Here is a 14,778-nt window from a genome sequence, read left to right as displayed (position 1 = left end):
GAAATACTATACATTTTAGGACATATTCCTAAAACGAAATAGGAATGCTTTTCAGAGCTTTGAAGTTTAAAGCGACGTTATAATTCCCAACTGGTATTGCTTCATTTGTGTGCGAGGGCACATATGTAGATAAGCAGTCACAGTTAATGTGCTAATTTATAATGTATTTATTTTCCTCTGTGTATCATAGTCCCAATGTGGATTGCATTCAAGGCAAGTGCGCCCCCGCCTGCGATTCGTGCAACTGTTTTTCGCTCAGTGCACGGCCAGCCAGTTAGGCGGGCCAAAACTGTGAAGCTAAGCTCTAAGCCCCTGACGCAAGCCACTTGTGTCACTTTCCTGCCTTCCCCGACCAAACCAGCCTCCGGCTCAGTCCCAGCTTCATCCTCATCCTCGGTTTCATTCTCATCCTCAAAGCAGTAAAAAATAAGTGCTTAGAAAAAATGGCAATTTACTTTGGTTTTACATGGCGACAAGGCACGATTGTCCCCTTCTTGCCACACATCCCCCTACCCCTCCCCCTCGCCCCGCGCCGTCGCTGCACGGAAAAGAGGAAAAAAGTTGGAGCAGAACTAAAATTTTATGCCATAAAAATTATTGTCTCGAGATTTGAGCACACAAAAGGTGGAGGCAGTGGCGGGGCGGTGGAGCGGTGGAGCGGCGATGGAGTCGAGAGCCAAAGGAGTCGGCCAAAAGGGTTAGCTACGCCCTTTATGTACGCTCCTCGGCAGAGTGAAGTCTAACAAATGCGAGGGGGTCGGTCCTAACAACTATAAAATGACTTTCAAGAAAATTAAGACGTTCTGTCTCAGAGGCGGCGGCGAAGGGGGGCGAGCGGCTACAGGAAGTGTGCGAGTTCGCCGAGGGAGCCGGCGAATGGTACTACGTTGGGTAATAACGTAAATATCTCAAGGGTTGTCAGGGGATGCTTGGCCATTAAAGGAGCGGTCCAGTGCGCTGTCTTGACCCAACTGAAGCCTGCGACTTCTCATCGAAACAATCGACCCCTTACACATATCGAAATGTTTGTTATCGACCAACTTCGAAATGTTTGTTATCGACCAACTTCATGCATCGAACTTTGTTAGTTTGAACAGTTTTATTTCTCTGTTCTTACCGCGAAAAGTAAACCAATCGATATATGAGCTATAGCTATATCAGTTTTACGATCGATATCATCTGCAATCGATATATGATCTATAGCTATGTCAGTTTTACGATCGATATCATCTGCAATGCACCCCAGAATGCTGTCTAATGCTCATAGTGCTCATAGTTTTGCCGACTTCTGTCGCCCAGCCCCGTCTATTTAATCAATTTCTCAAACAAATAATGAACTTGCTCCCCTCTTTCGTGAGAATGGCATGTTTGGAGCGAGCAAACTGACAGTTTCTTCGTACAAGTGAAAATCGGTAGATGGGCGGCGCCAGGACATTGGCCGACATCTCTGCTTTTTGCCCAGACCTCCGAGTCCTCCCAGTCCTCCCAGTTGCATCTATTGCTCTTTCTGGCCAGGGACAAGTTTGATGGCGAACTGCAAACTGGAAACTGCGAACTGCAAACTGCAAACTGCGAAACCACCCACATCCGGTCTCCAGTGTAATCCGGACCAGGGGTGCCAAAAACTTGCTTATTGAACAGAAAACACCGAAACACATGTGCAAGAGTGTTGCTATTGGTGGCAAAAAGCAACGGAAGGCTGTAGGGACACATGCTCTTAGGAGCAGCAGCTCTGTGAATGGGAACTAGGATGCTGGGATGCTGGGATGCTAGGATGATGGGATGCCAGGATGCTGGGATGCACAAACGTACACCGAGAGCAATTATAAGAACAAGGGCGAAATGAGACTAGGCAACCCCAAAGTGGACCAATTCAATCGATTTAACATCCTGTTGCAAAGGCACGTGAACGGACATGCTCCATTCACTGCTCCCAGCTCCAGCATCCAGCATCCCTGGAAACTCCAGAGTGCCGCCGAGTCGCCTCCATCCTCGTCGGTGTCCTTCTGGCTGCTTCCGTGCGCTTTGACGCTTCCTGCAGTTTTAATTTATTTTCGCCCAAACAAAGTTTGATTGTATCAGGTGCTGCTCCTGCCCCACTGACGCAGCTCGCTCATTGTTCTCTGCTCCTGTGTATAATTATACCCTCGCAAAGAGGGTGTCACAATTTGTTCCAGATGTTTGTCACGTCTCCCAACGACTCCTCCTTGACCCTACATACTTTTCATTCCCCTTAGCATGGCTTATAAATTCGAGTTCTCTAAGGCGAGGCAACACTGTATGTTGGATGGCGGTGGATAGTGGGTATTTCGTAGTCGGGTTGTTCAAATACGCGCTCTATACACTTGCTGGTATTTTCAATTGCTGTCGTGCTGTCCTTGTCGCCACACACTCGACTGGGCAGCAGCCCCGTCGCGTTTTTTATCGAATTTCAAATTTATTTTATGGGATTTTTCGATTAAAACTTGCCAGGACAACAGCGCAAGGCGACATTCCTGGCCAAGAAATTACTATGCCGTCTAACAACATTAGCACAATGTCGGCGTTGTCTGCTCGTCCTGCTAAACTTGCTAAAAAGTACACATTTTTTGTGTAGTCTCCTGACCTAAAAGGGATATATGTCGGCTGTGCTGGGCTGTGTCGCTTTCGATGCTCTCGAGCACTTGTGTATTCCATAAAGGCATTAAGGGCATATGGTGAGTGTTTATCAATTCCGAATGCTACTCATGCCATTGAGAACCTGTCGACACACGCTGACTTAGCCCAGTTAATAGAAACAGTCAAATAGAACTAGCCCCCAAATCCTGCAACATAATAGAGATAGTGCCATAGAATCCTCAATTATGTTATTTCCAACTGAGCCAACAAGACCGACTGACTATCCCCACCAACCCACCGACCCGCCAACCGCCTTGCGAAGCCATCTGGAGCGTCTGCGTCTTGGTCTTCATCTGCCAAACTTGAACTCCAGCCCCGCTGGAATATGTTATCCCACCCCGCTCCATCGCTCCACTGCTCCGGGTTCGATTTATATATGGCTGCACGCTGCGGGGAAGCGGAATTGGGCTCGGATGCAATTGTAATGGACAAATTCGGTTGGTTTACGTGCACGACAAGCTGCTAGACAAACCCACTAAAATTTAGCCCAACGCAAGTCACTTTCCAGGGCACATGCAGTCAAGTGATGTGTACGTACGCCATGCCGGCTCTGTTTGCCATCCTTTGAGTGGTTGAGAGTCCTCATCCTCCTCCCGTGCTCCTCCTTCTCCTACTTTCGGCCTCCTTACTGAGGAGCCAGTATAGCATTCTCGTTGTGGTGGCTGGAGTGGCGGTGCTGGTGGTAGTGATGGTACTGCCGGTTGTAGAAGTAGTATTAGTCCCCGAGCTCTGCGCTGGTGTGCAATACTTGAAATGCAACAAAATTTATGTGCATATGCATACGGCGTATGGCGTATGGTGTATGGCGTATGGCATATGGCATATGGCATATTGTAGGCAGGAAGCCCGGCCCAAGAACGTAGCCTTTGTCTGCCATGCCCCTTTCTCCGGATCCCGACCACCGCCCTCCCCAACCCCCCCGTCTTTTACTGGGGCGAGCCTGATACAACAGGCACCACCGCATATTCTCGACTTGGGCTGCCAGCAAACTTAACAAATGAGCGCTTGAGAGTCCTGCCAAAAAGGGAAAAGCTGAAAGTTGAGCGCCGCTAAGCTGGCGCCAAAAGTTTCTCCGTTTCTCCAGTTCTCCAGTTCTCCTGTTATCCAGTTCTCCAGTTGTGCGCCTCTGCATTTCTCAATTTCCACGGAGCAGAACAAATGTTGGAAACAACTTGGAGCAAACTTAGCTGCGCGAGGCCAGTCAAGGAAGCAGCCAGTTTGAATGGGAGCACAGTTTGCGAAAGTTCACTAGCACTAGTGCCAGTGCTAGCACTTCGACTCCACTCAGTACTCACTACTCACTACCCAGTACTCGGTACTCAGTACTCTGTACTGGGTACTCGGTAGTGTGGCCAGGGCAAACAAAGTGAGTGCAGTTTGTTGTCCTCGCCTCGTCAGGACCGCCGGAAAGTTTGAAGGCACTCGCGAGGGCTGAGCTGATGTATTGTGCGAATCATAGTATAGTTATAAAAAGCAGAGGGAAACTTTTCAGCCATGCCCACTGCCACTTTCCCGCAAGGGGGGTGGGGGAGGGGTAAAGCCCTATTTGTAACCGTTTCTCATTCGGCAAATGGGATATGAGTTTGCCAAAGGTAGATGGCACCGTCCTTGATCAGCATTTAAAAGTCCATCCAACATAATGTACCCAGATGTACCGCAAAAGTCCTTTCACATTCTTCTAAATAAGCGAACTACGACGAGCAGTGTGACCAAAGGCCAATGTCAATCAATATTTAATGTATTTTTGGTGTGACCATATCACACGAATGTGTACCGGAAACTATGTTATGCAAGCAGATCTCACCCAGAACGAGAATATGTACATATACATATGTATGCATTCGCACACCAATTAGAAGCCGTAAATTTGATGGCAGAGATAAGTTTTCAGGCAATTCAAGTTTGTATTGTCAATATCTACCTTTGTTCTGACTCCGGATTTAATTTGGTTAGCAGATGAGCGCTTACACCTGGCAGAAAACTGAAGTCAGAGTTGAACCGTACGCTCCTGCGAGTGCGAGAAGGTGGAGCCTCTTTATAAAACACACCGGGGGTTAGACACCCACACCCACACTCATGCACTCGCACTCGCACTCAGACAATGCAGTATAAGTGCCTGGCTACACATAATGTGCGAAAAATATACATTCTTATATATACACAACGAGAAACGAGATTGCACCACGATGACCTATTCGGGTGAAAGTAAAATAAAATACAAGCTCCTGAACTGAAGCGCATAGAAGAGTATAGCCAGCTCTTTTATTTGATTCCCCGACTTTTTGGTGTGAAACGCGGAAGCGGGTGGAAATACAAGTGTGCTGTACTTATATTTTTGATGTAATTTGCCAAGCAAACAGTAAAATGTAAATATCTATTTGACTTGCGAATATTAAATGGATACGAGGCAGGCGCCCCTTTTTTTTCTCCGTGCACGGCTGTCTGCACGGCGTACATGCATATGCATCCCAGTGCTGCAAAAAGTATGCAAATAGAACACAATTTGCATGCAAAGTGCCATCAAGAGAGCGACAGAGTGCGAGCGTGCGAGTGAGCGAGAGGGCGAGAGGGCCGAGGAGCTGGCGCTGGAAAAGTGGAGTGAATCTTATTAGCCGCGCCAAGAAAAACCCGGTAGGCAGGGCTAAGGACTAAGGACTAAGGAAAGGACGACGGCTCCAGGTGGAGCCGGTGTTCATCACGTAGGATTTAAGTCGCGTTTGAAGACCTCGTCGACCTCAGCAAGTTGTAACCAACCTCTTCTTTCGCACATTTCGCTGAAAATTGGCGGAGTAGTCGTGCCAAATAAACACATATTCGCTCGTACTATACTATATGCGAAGGTACAATGAGGCACATGAGGCTTATGAAGTATATGAGGTGGATGTACATGAAACGATTTATGCAACTATAAAGTATAATCCAGCAAACTGTCTAAAATATGTCTAGTGCCGGGGATGGCACTGCATGTGGAGATAGTTATATGCCAGTATAAGTGTCATTCAAAGTAGAAATTGTTAAACAATTAATTTAAGACTATGTTCGTGGTAAAATACGATCTTCTATGAATAAACACCTTAGTAATTAGGAAAAATTCGAATGAATACATATGAACAATTTCAAAATGCACTTTATTCAGCTACAGAATAATGCACTTTTAAGCACGGTATTCATTTCCCCCAAGTCTTATTCATTTTCCCTCAGAGTTTGCCATTTGTGTACGTCATTTGCGGTTTTTGGTCAAATAGATAAAAATACGGAACATTGGTTTCAAGTGATAAATATTTCTATGCAGGATTGAGATTCATAAACATTAAACAGAAATTCAAAAATGTGTTTTTTTTTTACTAAGAAAGAATATTGTGTTGCAGACATAGAAAACTGCTATCACAAATTGAGCGAATTAAATTTCCCATTTAATTACACAACAATGCTGCGCACTTCGTGGCATTCATTCCGCTCAAGTTTTGCCAATTTTTGTGCCTTCCTGCTGGCCATTTGTATACGTCATCTGCGGTTCTTGTTCGTATATGGATGCAAGAATGACCTCGGAACAAATTGTTCTTGTTGTTTTGGCCTGTTTTGGCCTGTTTGTGCCTTCTTGTGCCTGCTTGTATCGCATGTTTTGATTTCTTGCGCATTTTAGCCATTAAAATGCAGTGCATTTTCTTTAAAACGAACATTTCTGCCGGAATTTCGCTCGACTCTTTTTCTTAAACTCTCGCAAGCGGAACACAACGCGACAAAACACTACCCTTTTTTTTTTCTCTATTTTTTTTACATTTTCATTTCCACTTTTATTTTTAAATTTTTGTTGTTGTTTTGGCTATGTGAGCTGTTTGTGTGTGGGCGGAAGTTCGCGTGCCATTGTGTGTATGTGTATGTGTGTGTGTGCGGGTGCGAGAGTGTGCGGGTGTGCGGGGGTGTGTGTGTGCGAGGGTGTGTGCAAAAGTTTTACGAGCAAACCGAACTGACATGTTAATTATTTTCCGTGGAACTCCAAAGACGAATAATACGCCGGCAAAGTACGTGTGGCGCAGGAAGTGGGCGGTAATGAGCTAAAAAAATTGCTGCCAATGTGGGCCACTTGCCACTGGTAAAAAGGGTATGCGGCATGTGGCGGGGCAAGTGGGACAAGTCGGGGGAAGGGTGGAAAAGTGCAGAATGCCATGGCAAATTGGCCCAGAAACATTAATCAAATCGACTGGGCAAAGTGGCATCTAACGATCCGCAAAAGTTTTATGACTTCGTTGGTTGGTTTTGCAGATAATTGCATTTGACTGCAATTGTGGTTGCTTTATTACAGCAAACTACAAAAGAGTTTCCGTAGCGCCGCAGATGTGCAATGTTTTCGGTTCGGTTTCAAGTTAACTTTAACTTTCGGATAACTTACCCATTTAATAAAAACCCGGCAATCTGCAAGAGAAGAAAGCGAATTAGCCACATTGTGTGCACGAGATGAAAAGCCTTTCAAGATTTTTTTGGTTTCTGTTTGGTTTTTTGGTTTGAACAGTATACCTGTTACATGCATATACATTTATAGAATATTTTTAAACAAGACAGCTCCTAATGGCGGAGGAAATTCCCCGGAGTTTCGTGGCCGGGAAATTCTATATCTGTTTGTAAATCTGCCACGCCCTGGGGAGTGTAAAAAACTGCTATTTAGTTGGGGCTGCACGAAATCTAAATATATAGTTTCCGATGCTTGGAGGGTGAAATCGAAACTCCCCAAATTGCTCTATTAGTTCGAAACTTTATTGTGCGGATGAATCATTTGTGTGCAATTCACACTGCGGGCTGTTTGGTTTTCTTTTACCCATTTTGTTGGCACCAAAACTGGTGAATTGTTTTCCTCCTTTTTTCTTTCTGTTTTTTTTTGGTATTGTTTTGAATATAAATACTTAAAAATAAGCAGAGTACATTTCGGATAGTATCGAAAATCTGGCCAAATCGGATTAGTTTTTTAGTTGATCAATGCATTTAGTGAACCACCTTTAATACTATTTCAGCAATAATTTAGCAGTGGTTACCCCAACCCCCTCGAGATTATCGCCCAGAGCAGAGCATGGATTCGTTACCCGAATCCTCCGCTTTCCCGATTTCCCGCTTTCCCGATTCCCCGCTCCATCCCGATGCCATCCAGGGAGGAGGAGCAGAGGATGTCAATCCAACTACATGGCGAAATCCATAAAGATTTCGTTCGCCCAATGCCCGGAGGCCTAACTCGAATATAGGTGCAAAAATGATTGGGCGGAGGTGAAAGCGTGGAAAGTGGGGGAGATTGGGAGGCTGGGCGGCTGGGGGCTGGGAGATTCGGGGGCGTGGATGCTGCAGAATCAAACAATAAATCTCTTTTTGCCAGCGACGTTACACACACTAAGCTCATTTAGATTTATGTACCCCAAAACTGTTTCGGGAAATCCATTTGTGCGCTGCAAACTTTTCTGCTTACGCATTTTCCCGCCCCCTGCGCCACGCCTCACCACCGCAGCTCTTTAGGCGTTTTGGCTGGTACACTGAACACACACCAGACACATCGAGTACCCGAGTACCAAAGTACCAGAGTACCAGAACCAGAGAACCAGATACTAGATTTGGCCACGCGGAAAATTCTGGCAACGCCTCGCCCGCTTTTCCCCACCTTTCCCCCCATTTCCCACGTCTCAAAAATCGCGAAAATCGGCTGCCTCCTCCTCCGCACAGTTCTTTTGCAAGGTAGAAAAGTTAGCATTGTCAGTATCAATATAACTTTTTATAAAATTACCATAAATGTTTGATTTGAACCAAAGTTGCGCAAATGTATTTCAGTGATGCAACATAAGTTGTTGTATCCATCAAATCAGCCAGCCAGTAATGCCTATTTTATTATTTAAAATAAAATAAAAAGTTTCAAACGTCAAGTGAATTGCCTGCGGGCTTAACCTTCTGCAAAGGCATGCAAATAATTGAATGCGGGTTTTGAATGGGGTTCCTTTTAAAATATATATAAAAGCAGCTCGTCTATTTTTGGAGTTGTTCAATGCCGATCGAGAATTGCTTTTAGCCGTCGCGTAACGCGTACAATAATATATTTATTTTTATTGCGAATTGCTTATAAAGTATTTAGAGGCCCGGAGGAGCTGATTCGATTGCATATTTATGCTGGAGTTTGGTCGAGCAAGCAGAGGAGCCAAAGGAGCCAGAGGAGCCAGGGGAGCACAAGGAGTCAAAGGAGCACGGATTCCCTGACTGAGTCGAGGAGAAGTCGCGATGTAGTTTTCTAGCTGACAGCACAGCAGTTGCATTTGCAGATGCATTCGCCGCACAGGAAGCACGCTTCTTGTCCACGCAGCAAAGTCAACGTCGTCAGTGGATGTGGATGAGGTTGTGGATGAGGTTGTGGATGAGGATGTGGGTGTGGGTGTGGGTGTGCACTCAACCAGGACACCTGTCTCCAGTTCTGCGCCTTTCTGCCACACGGATAGATGCAGTCTACGCTCGTGTAGGATGCATGCACTGCATACAAGTGCACATGTGCTGCAGGAGGAGCAGCAACCTAGAGATTCACTCGATTTAATTCAGTTTGTTTCCCCAGATCGGGCGCCCATGTTGGCTGCTGGTGCTGTGAAGAAGCTGTGAAGCTTTTGCCGCTTACATTCCCGATAATATGTTGGAATAAGAGGTAAGTACATCACCTAAATAACGACATGCCAAAGTGAGTTAGCGAGCATTCTGGGCTGATGATTCTCGATTGCTTCCATGTGAATCAGGCATGTGCATCTACAAAAATGGACTCTTTTTTCCGGATCCGTCTACATGCTTTGCCTGTGAATCTGAGCCGCTACTTGACCATCAACTTGGCCAAAGTTCTCACTAAATAACAACAGGGAATACATTTCAAATTATTCAAAAGCAGCTGTGGAAATCTGTGACAGGTTGAATACGTTAGGACATTCAAAGAGCCTCCCCAAACCCCCCCACCCAAAAAAAAAGAAGAAAATGTATATCAAACAATGGAAAGAAAAATAGGTTCCAAGAAAAAACAGAACACAAAACGAGGGGACAGTAATGTGAATCGACGTTTGACTTGCGAAACCTTTATGTCACTCCCAACAAAATACTAGTATCTGTATCTGTTGAATGCCCAATGCGATGTCAGAACCAATTTGATTCTTTTGTATCGCGCCCCAAATCTTTGGGGCTCATGCAGCAGTATTAGTTGTAGCCGTAGTAGTCAATAAAGAAATACTTTAAAAAGTCGAACGAAGCCGAATCTCGCTCTTTATGACTCCGGAGACTTAGATTTGGGTATAAATGAAGCATTTTGGCCCGTTTGGTTCGCTGTTGTGCCACATCCGCTCCCTAATCTCCCCGTGATTCCCACTTGCACTCCCAACCCAATCCCAATCCCAGTCCCACTCGCACTCCTACTTTCGGTGTCCCCAACATACAGGCGGGACAATCAGTTGTAACATTTGCAGGCTTATCGGTTCAACCCGAGAGCCGAGCAACCCACCAGCCGAAAAAGAGGCCCACGCTGACATGAGCTCAGGGGACCAGGACGTGGTGGCCATGTGGCCATGTGGGATGTGGGAAGTGGGAAGTGGTCTGTGGGAAGTGGTCTCTAGGATGTAGGGTGCAGGGTGTAGGGTGTAGCATGTTGGACGTGGCCTATGGGCTGTGGGCTGTGGACTGTGTGCCGTGTGCTGTGGGCCGTTGAATGTCGGAGGTACGAGAAGTGAACGGTCAAGACCGCCGGCCTGGGCAACCGTTTTTCAATGGCTTTTGAGGCTTTTGTTATTTTTGGTCCCCGAGCCCCAGTGTTTTTCCCCATTCCCCATTTCCCATTCTATTTTTTCCCCAAGCCCCATCTGTGCTGGATTTGTCAGCCCTGCGACGATGCAGAAGGCAAACGAAGAAGGCGCGGTGCTGGAAATGTGGGGGGGCAGCAGGCGAGTCAGGGGGCTTTTCACCCTGTCATATTCTCGTATTCTATACAAGGCCGCCTTGCACCCCTTCGTTGTACTTTTTAATCGCCGTTTCGGAATTTAATAATTTTAGGCCGCAGGTAGCTGGTAGCAGGTCGCAGGTCGGTGGTCGGAGGACTTGGCCCTTGGGTCACTTCTACTGCTGCCACGTCGAAACACATTTTCCCCATTTACTTTTCTCTTAACCATTTTTACACCTGTTTGCCATTTGTTTCGGGGCGAGTAAGTGGCAAAAGATGATCTGCTGCTCGTGCTCGTGCTGGTGCTAGTGTTCTTGTTTTTGTTCTTATTTCTGTTCTCGTTCTTGTTCTTGTTTTTCCGGCTTGACCTGATGGCCTTCATTGCGGTTTTTGCCAGCATCCTTTTTGTTTTTAGTCCTGTGCTCCCAATTTCACTGCGAAAAAGGCCGTGCAGTTGCTTTTCATTTACTTTTGTTGCGCATAAATTCATTATTGCTTACTTGGACTTGGAAACAAAGTTGCAAACGGGTTGACCCAATGGCGCAAGGCGTCGGTTTGTGTGCGCAAACAGCAACAAATTTTTGTGAAAAACACAATTAAATGCTGTTTTGACATCTTTACAAGCATTTTAATTATTTGTTCTTGCTGTTTTTGTGCAGTTTACACTTTTCTGCTTTCAAGAGCTACAAGCTTAGGCATTGGGCAGAACTGGAAAATTAATAATTATATCTTTTGCACCGTCTCTCTCCTTTTACCGTTTTGTCAAAACAAAAACTCTTTAGCACCGAGTTGAATGTATGTACATCTATTTATACCCGTTACTTTTAGAGTAAAGTGGAATGTTAGAATCGCTGAAAGGTACGTAATAGGTAGGTAGAAGCTTTTCCGACCTTATAAAGTATATATATTGAGGTCAGGATCACTAGCCGAATCCGTATCTCCTTACGTTTGTCCGTACGCTTGTCCGTCCGTATAAAAGTCGCGTTCCCGCTTGCATTTCTTCAACTGAGCAACGGGTAACGGATAGTCGAGTGCACTCGAGGATTGCAATAATAGTTATCACTTTCTCCGTGTTCTTTCGCTCCTTCTAAATATATTTTATTTTCCATAATCCCCGATACATACATACATATATGCAACATTATGCCGCAGTTGCATTGCCACTATTGTTGCCACAGCCACCGGAAGAGGCGGACAAGTGAAGGGGAGAAGAGGGCACATCATTGGATTTGTATGCCACAAATGGGATCGAGATTCCGTGGGATAGAGGACGCATCCGGGCCGTGGGCCATGTACATACATATATGGTGCACAGTTATACTTTTGCATTCACAGATACACACATAGTCGTAGTCAGAGTCGGAGCCATAGTCATTAAGATAAGTTAGTCTCTTGGACAATGGGAGCGGCACGTGCGTGACAAGTAAATTAACAACCAATCCCAATGTCCGCCCCCTGGGCCACAATTATCTGTCAAGCGACCATAAAAATGCTCAATTACACCAACGCGCTGCGTTTTCCAATATCCCAATATCGCTACATCCAATGTGGCACACGTGCAACGCCACACAGGCCACACATGCCACACATGCTACACATGCATCAAATAAATTATGAACTCACTATCGCCAAGCGATTTATCATGAGTTCGAAAACTCGATTGTGCGATAAGCGAAACGAAAACGAAAGCGAAAACGCAATCGGATTCGGATTCGGCACACGCAAGTAGTAAATCCATTATCTCGCCAATTGCAAACTATTTGAAAGTTTCGAAATAAACAAGTCCTGCCAACTTCTGCAACATCTTGGGGGAGCTATATAAATTTCAAACTTATTGCCGCGGCCATAACTATAATGAATTATTGCTAATTTGAGGAGCACCTCCTAATGGCTGGCATGTGTACTGCTGTACTGTTGTGTGGGGGCAGAAATGAATACTATTCCATTCTATTATCTGCTTTAATATCCATTATAGTAAATGGCGAAATCGTGACAACTCACATCCACTTTGGGGCCAAACACCAGGTTCAACTTGCAATAAAAGTGATTGAAAATTATTTGAAAAGTTCGGCGAAATTGTGTGTAACAGGTGGGCATTTTTTGCGCTCTAAAGTGAATATGTTTTCGCCCAGCGGGAAATACAAATATTCAGATTGGATTTCCCCCGAAGTGAAATATTTTCCACCCACAACTAACTTAATTGAAAGTTAATTAGCACACTTAGTTAATGAAATTTGCAGTATTTACAATATGAAACTTACCAGGTTTGTTGTGCAATTAGTTCCTTCGTCCTTTTGCAATTCACGTGTGTTGTTTGCTCCTGTTTGTGTCAGTTTTTATGCCTTTGGCTTGAAGGACCATGACGATTGCCGAACGAGGACACCCTGAAAGATGCAGCAGAACAAAGAGGTAAAGTCAGTGAGTTTCACCCCGTACATAGATACCTAAATTTAATTCTAATTAGCCCCTTTCACGGTTGACGCCAAGTGACGCCAAGTGACGCTCGCACGTGAAGTGAAAACAAGCCGTCGAATTGGGCACAGCACAAAGGGCGCCGTGAAATGGAAAGCTCATGGCGCTGGAATGTGTTGGCGGCGATCAACTGTTAGTGGTCGCCCATTAGGCGCCTAATCGAGCGTGCCTCCCATCCGTAACCCATCATATCCCGATATCCCCATATCCCTGAATCCCTGAATACCCATATCCCCATTTACCCATATCCCTGAATTCCCATTCACCCGAATCCCGTATATATCCGCACCCCTCGTCGAATCGAATGGAATCGAACCCATCTATGCCATCCGTAACCGAATGCACACTAGTCTTACAGCACGCGAGCACGTGAGGCGACGAGGCGCCGAGGAACGAGCGATGCTGATTGACAGGTGCAGCCAATTAAGTGGTGCTCCTGGGAGACCGGGGTAGCCCAGCAGTTGGGCTCCATGCTGATTAGGGGGTTACCCGCGTGATGCCCGTGTGATACCCCGTGATACCTTTCGTACCTGGTGCTCGCTGGGTGTTCTGGATGTGCAGTGCTAGCTGCTGTGCTGTGTAGCTCTGCCAGCGATTCCGGTTGTCCGACGTGTGCGAGTGTCAGTGTTTCTGCTGCTGGACTGACGATGGATTTATTTCAGCGCAAAAATGGCAAACAGGAAGCGAGCGAGCGCATGCAAGGACGAAGGACGAAGGACGAGGGCAGGGAAGAGGGCAGGGACGAGGGTGCTGCGACAGCTGCAGCTGCAAATGCAACAGCAACAGCAACAGCTAGAGCTGGAATAGAAGCCACTGCATTGTCACGACGACAGCTGTCCTGGTAACGTGCAACGCGAACGCGAACGGGGACAGAGGCAGAAACAGAAACAGGAACAGGAACATCAATAGCCATAGCCATAGAGCAATAGAATCAGCAACAGGGGTCCGCGATTGCGGCAGCAGCGGCGGATGGTATTGCAAAAAAGCAACCCCCATCTTCCGGCTCATACACATCCCATCCCATCCATCCCATCCCATCCCATTGGCATCCGCATCCTACCCTCTTGCACGCCGGCACATTGCATTCCATTCCATTCGCCCGATACGATATTAATTCAATGGAACTCCGTTATCGAATAAACATTCTGTTCATTATAAGCTATAGGGCGAGGGTTCGGCTTATCGACTCGCGGAGGGAGGGAAGGTCGGAGCAGCTGGAGGATCATCAGCCACAATGCATTGTCCACACATAGAGCACACTCGTAGAAGGTTCGAGTGCCTTGAAACTATAGGTGTACGTTAACTTGTACACAGATGGAGTTATATGAGTAGAATGGTAGCATAAGATTGCCTCTGAGTCAAGAATTCGATATCAACTTTCCAGCAGGGAAGCTAAACGTGTTCGTGCTTTTATAAACATTGCCAAACCACTTTAATATTGATATGAAAACGTTCGCTTCACTTTAAGACCATCATATTTGCGGGCTACAATCTCGGGCCAAAGATTGCTCCATCTGCGTGCTGAACTGCGGTTGCTTTGCCAGCCACACAATTTGCAAACCGCGTTAAAGTGCCTTCTGCCAGGAGTCAGGGAATCAGATGCAGCCGTTGCTATCCTGCCCATCCTGGCCATCCCATCCTGGCTGGGAGGGCGAACTTCATCGGGCTTGGACGAAGGGGACGTCTCCTGGCACATCGAGCGAGCTGCACTTTGCTTCCACCTT

The 14,778-nt window shown here is 46.1% G+C and overlaps 1 protein-coding gene across 3 annotated transcripts in view; it reads right to left on the bottom strand.

Annotated features, from left to right (window-relative positions):
- The window catches only part of LOC122625173, a 112,070-nt gene that overhangs the window by 17,495 nt on the left and 79,797 nt on the right, over positions 1 to 14,778 (bottom strand). For 2 of the 3 annotated variants that reach the window (XM_043805128.1, XM_043805129.1), the window contains exons 3-4: positions 12,844 to 12,966; positions 7,049 to 7,071 (exon numbers count right to left, since the gene is read on the bottom strand). The gene's annotated coding sequence lies outside the window, so the exon portion shown is untranslated. The remainder of the gene's footprint in view (positions 1 to 7,048; positions 7,072 to 12,843; positions 12,967 to 14,778) is intronic. The other variant, XM_043805130.1, reaches the window with a different exon arrangement.

This window comes from Drosophila teissieri, chromosome X, assembly GCF_016746235.2.
Source record: "Drosophila teissieri strain GT53w chromosome X, Prin_Dtei_1.1, whole genome shotgun sequence".
NCBI lineage: Eukaryota > Metazoa > Arthropoda > Insecta > Diptera > Drosophilidae > Drosophila > Drosophila teissieri.
Note: the sequence above shows the minus strand (reverse complement) of the source record. Positions and strands in the feature narration are given on the sequence as shown.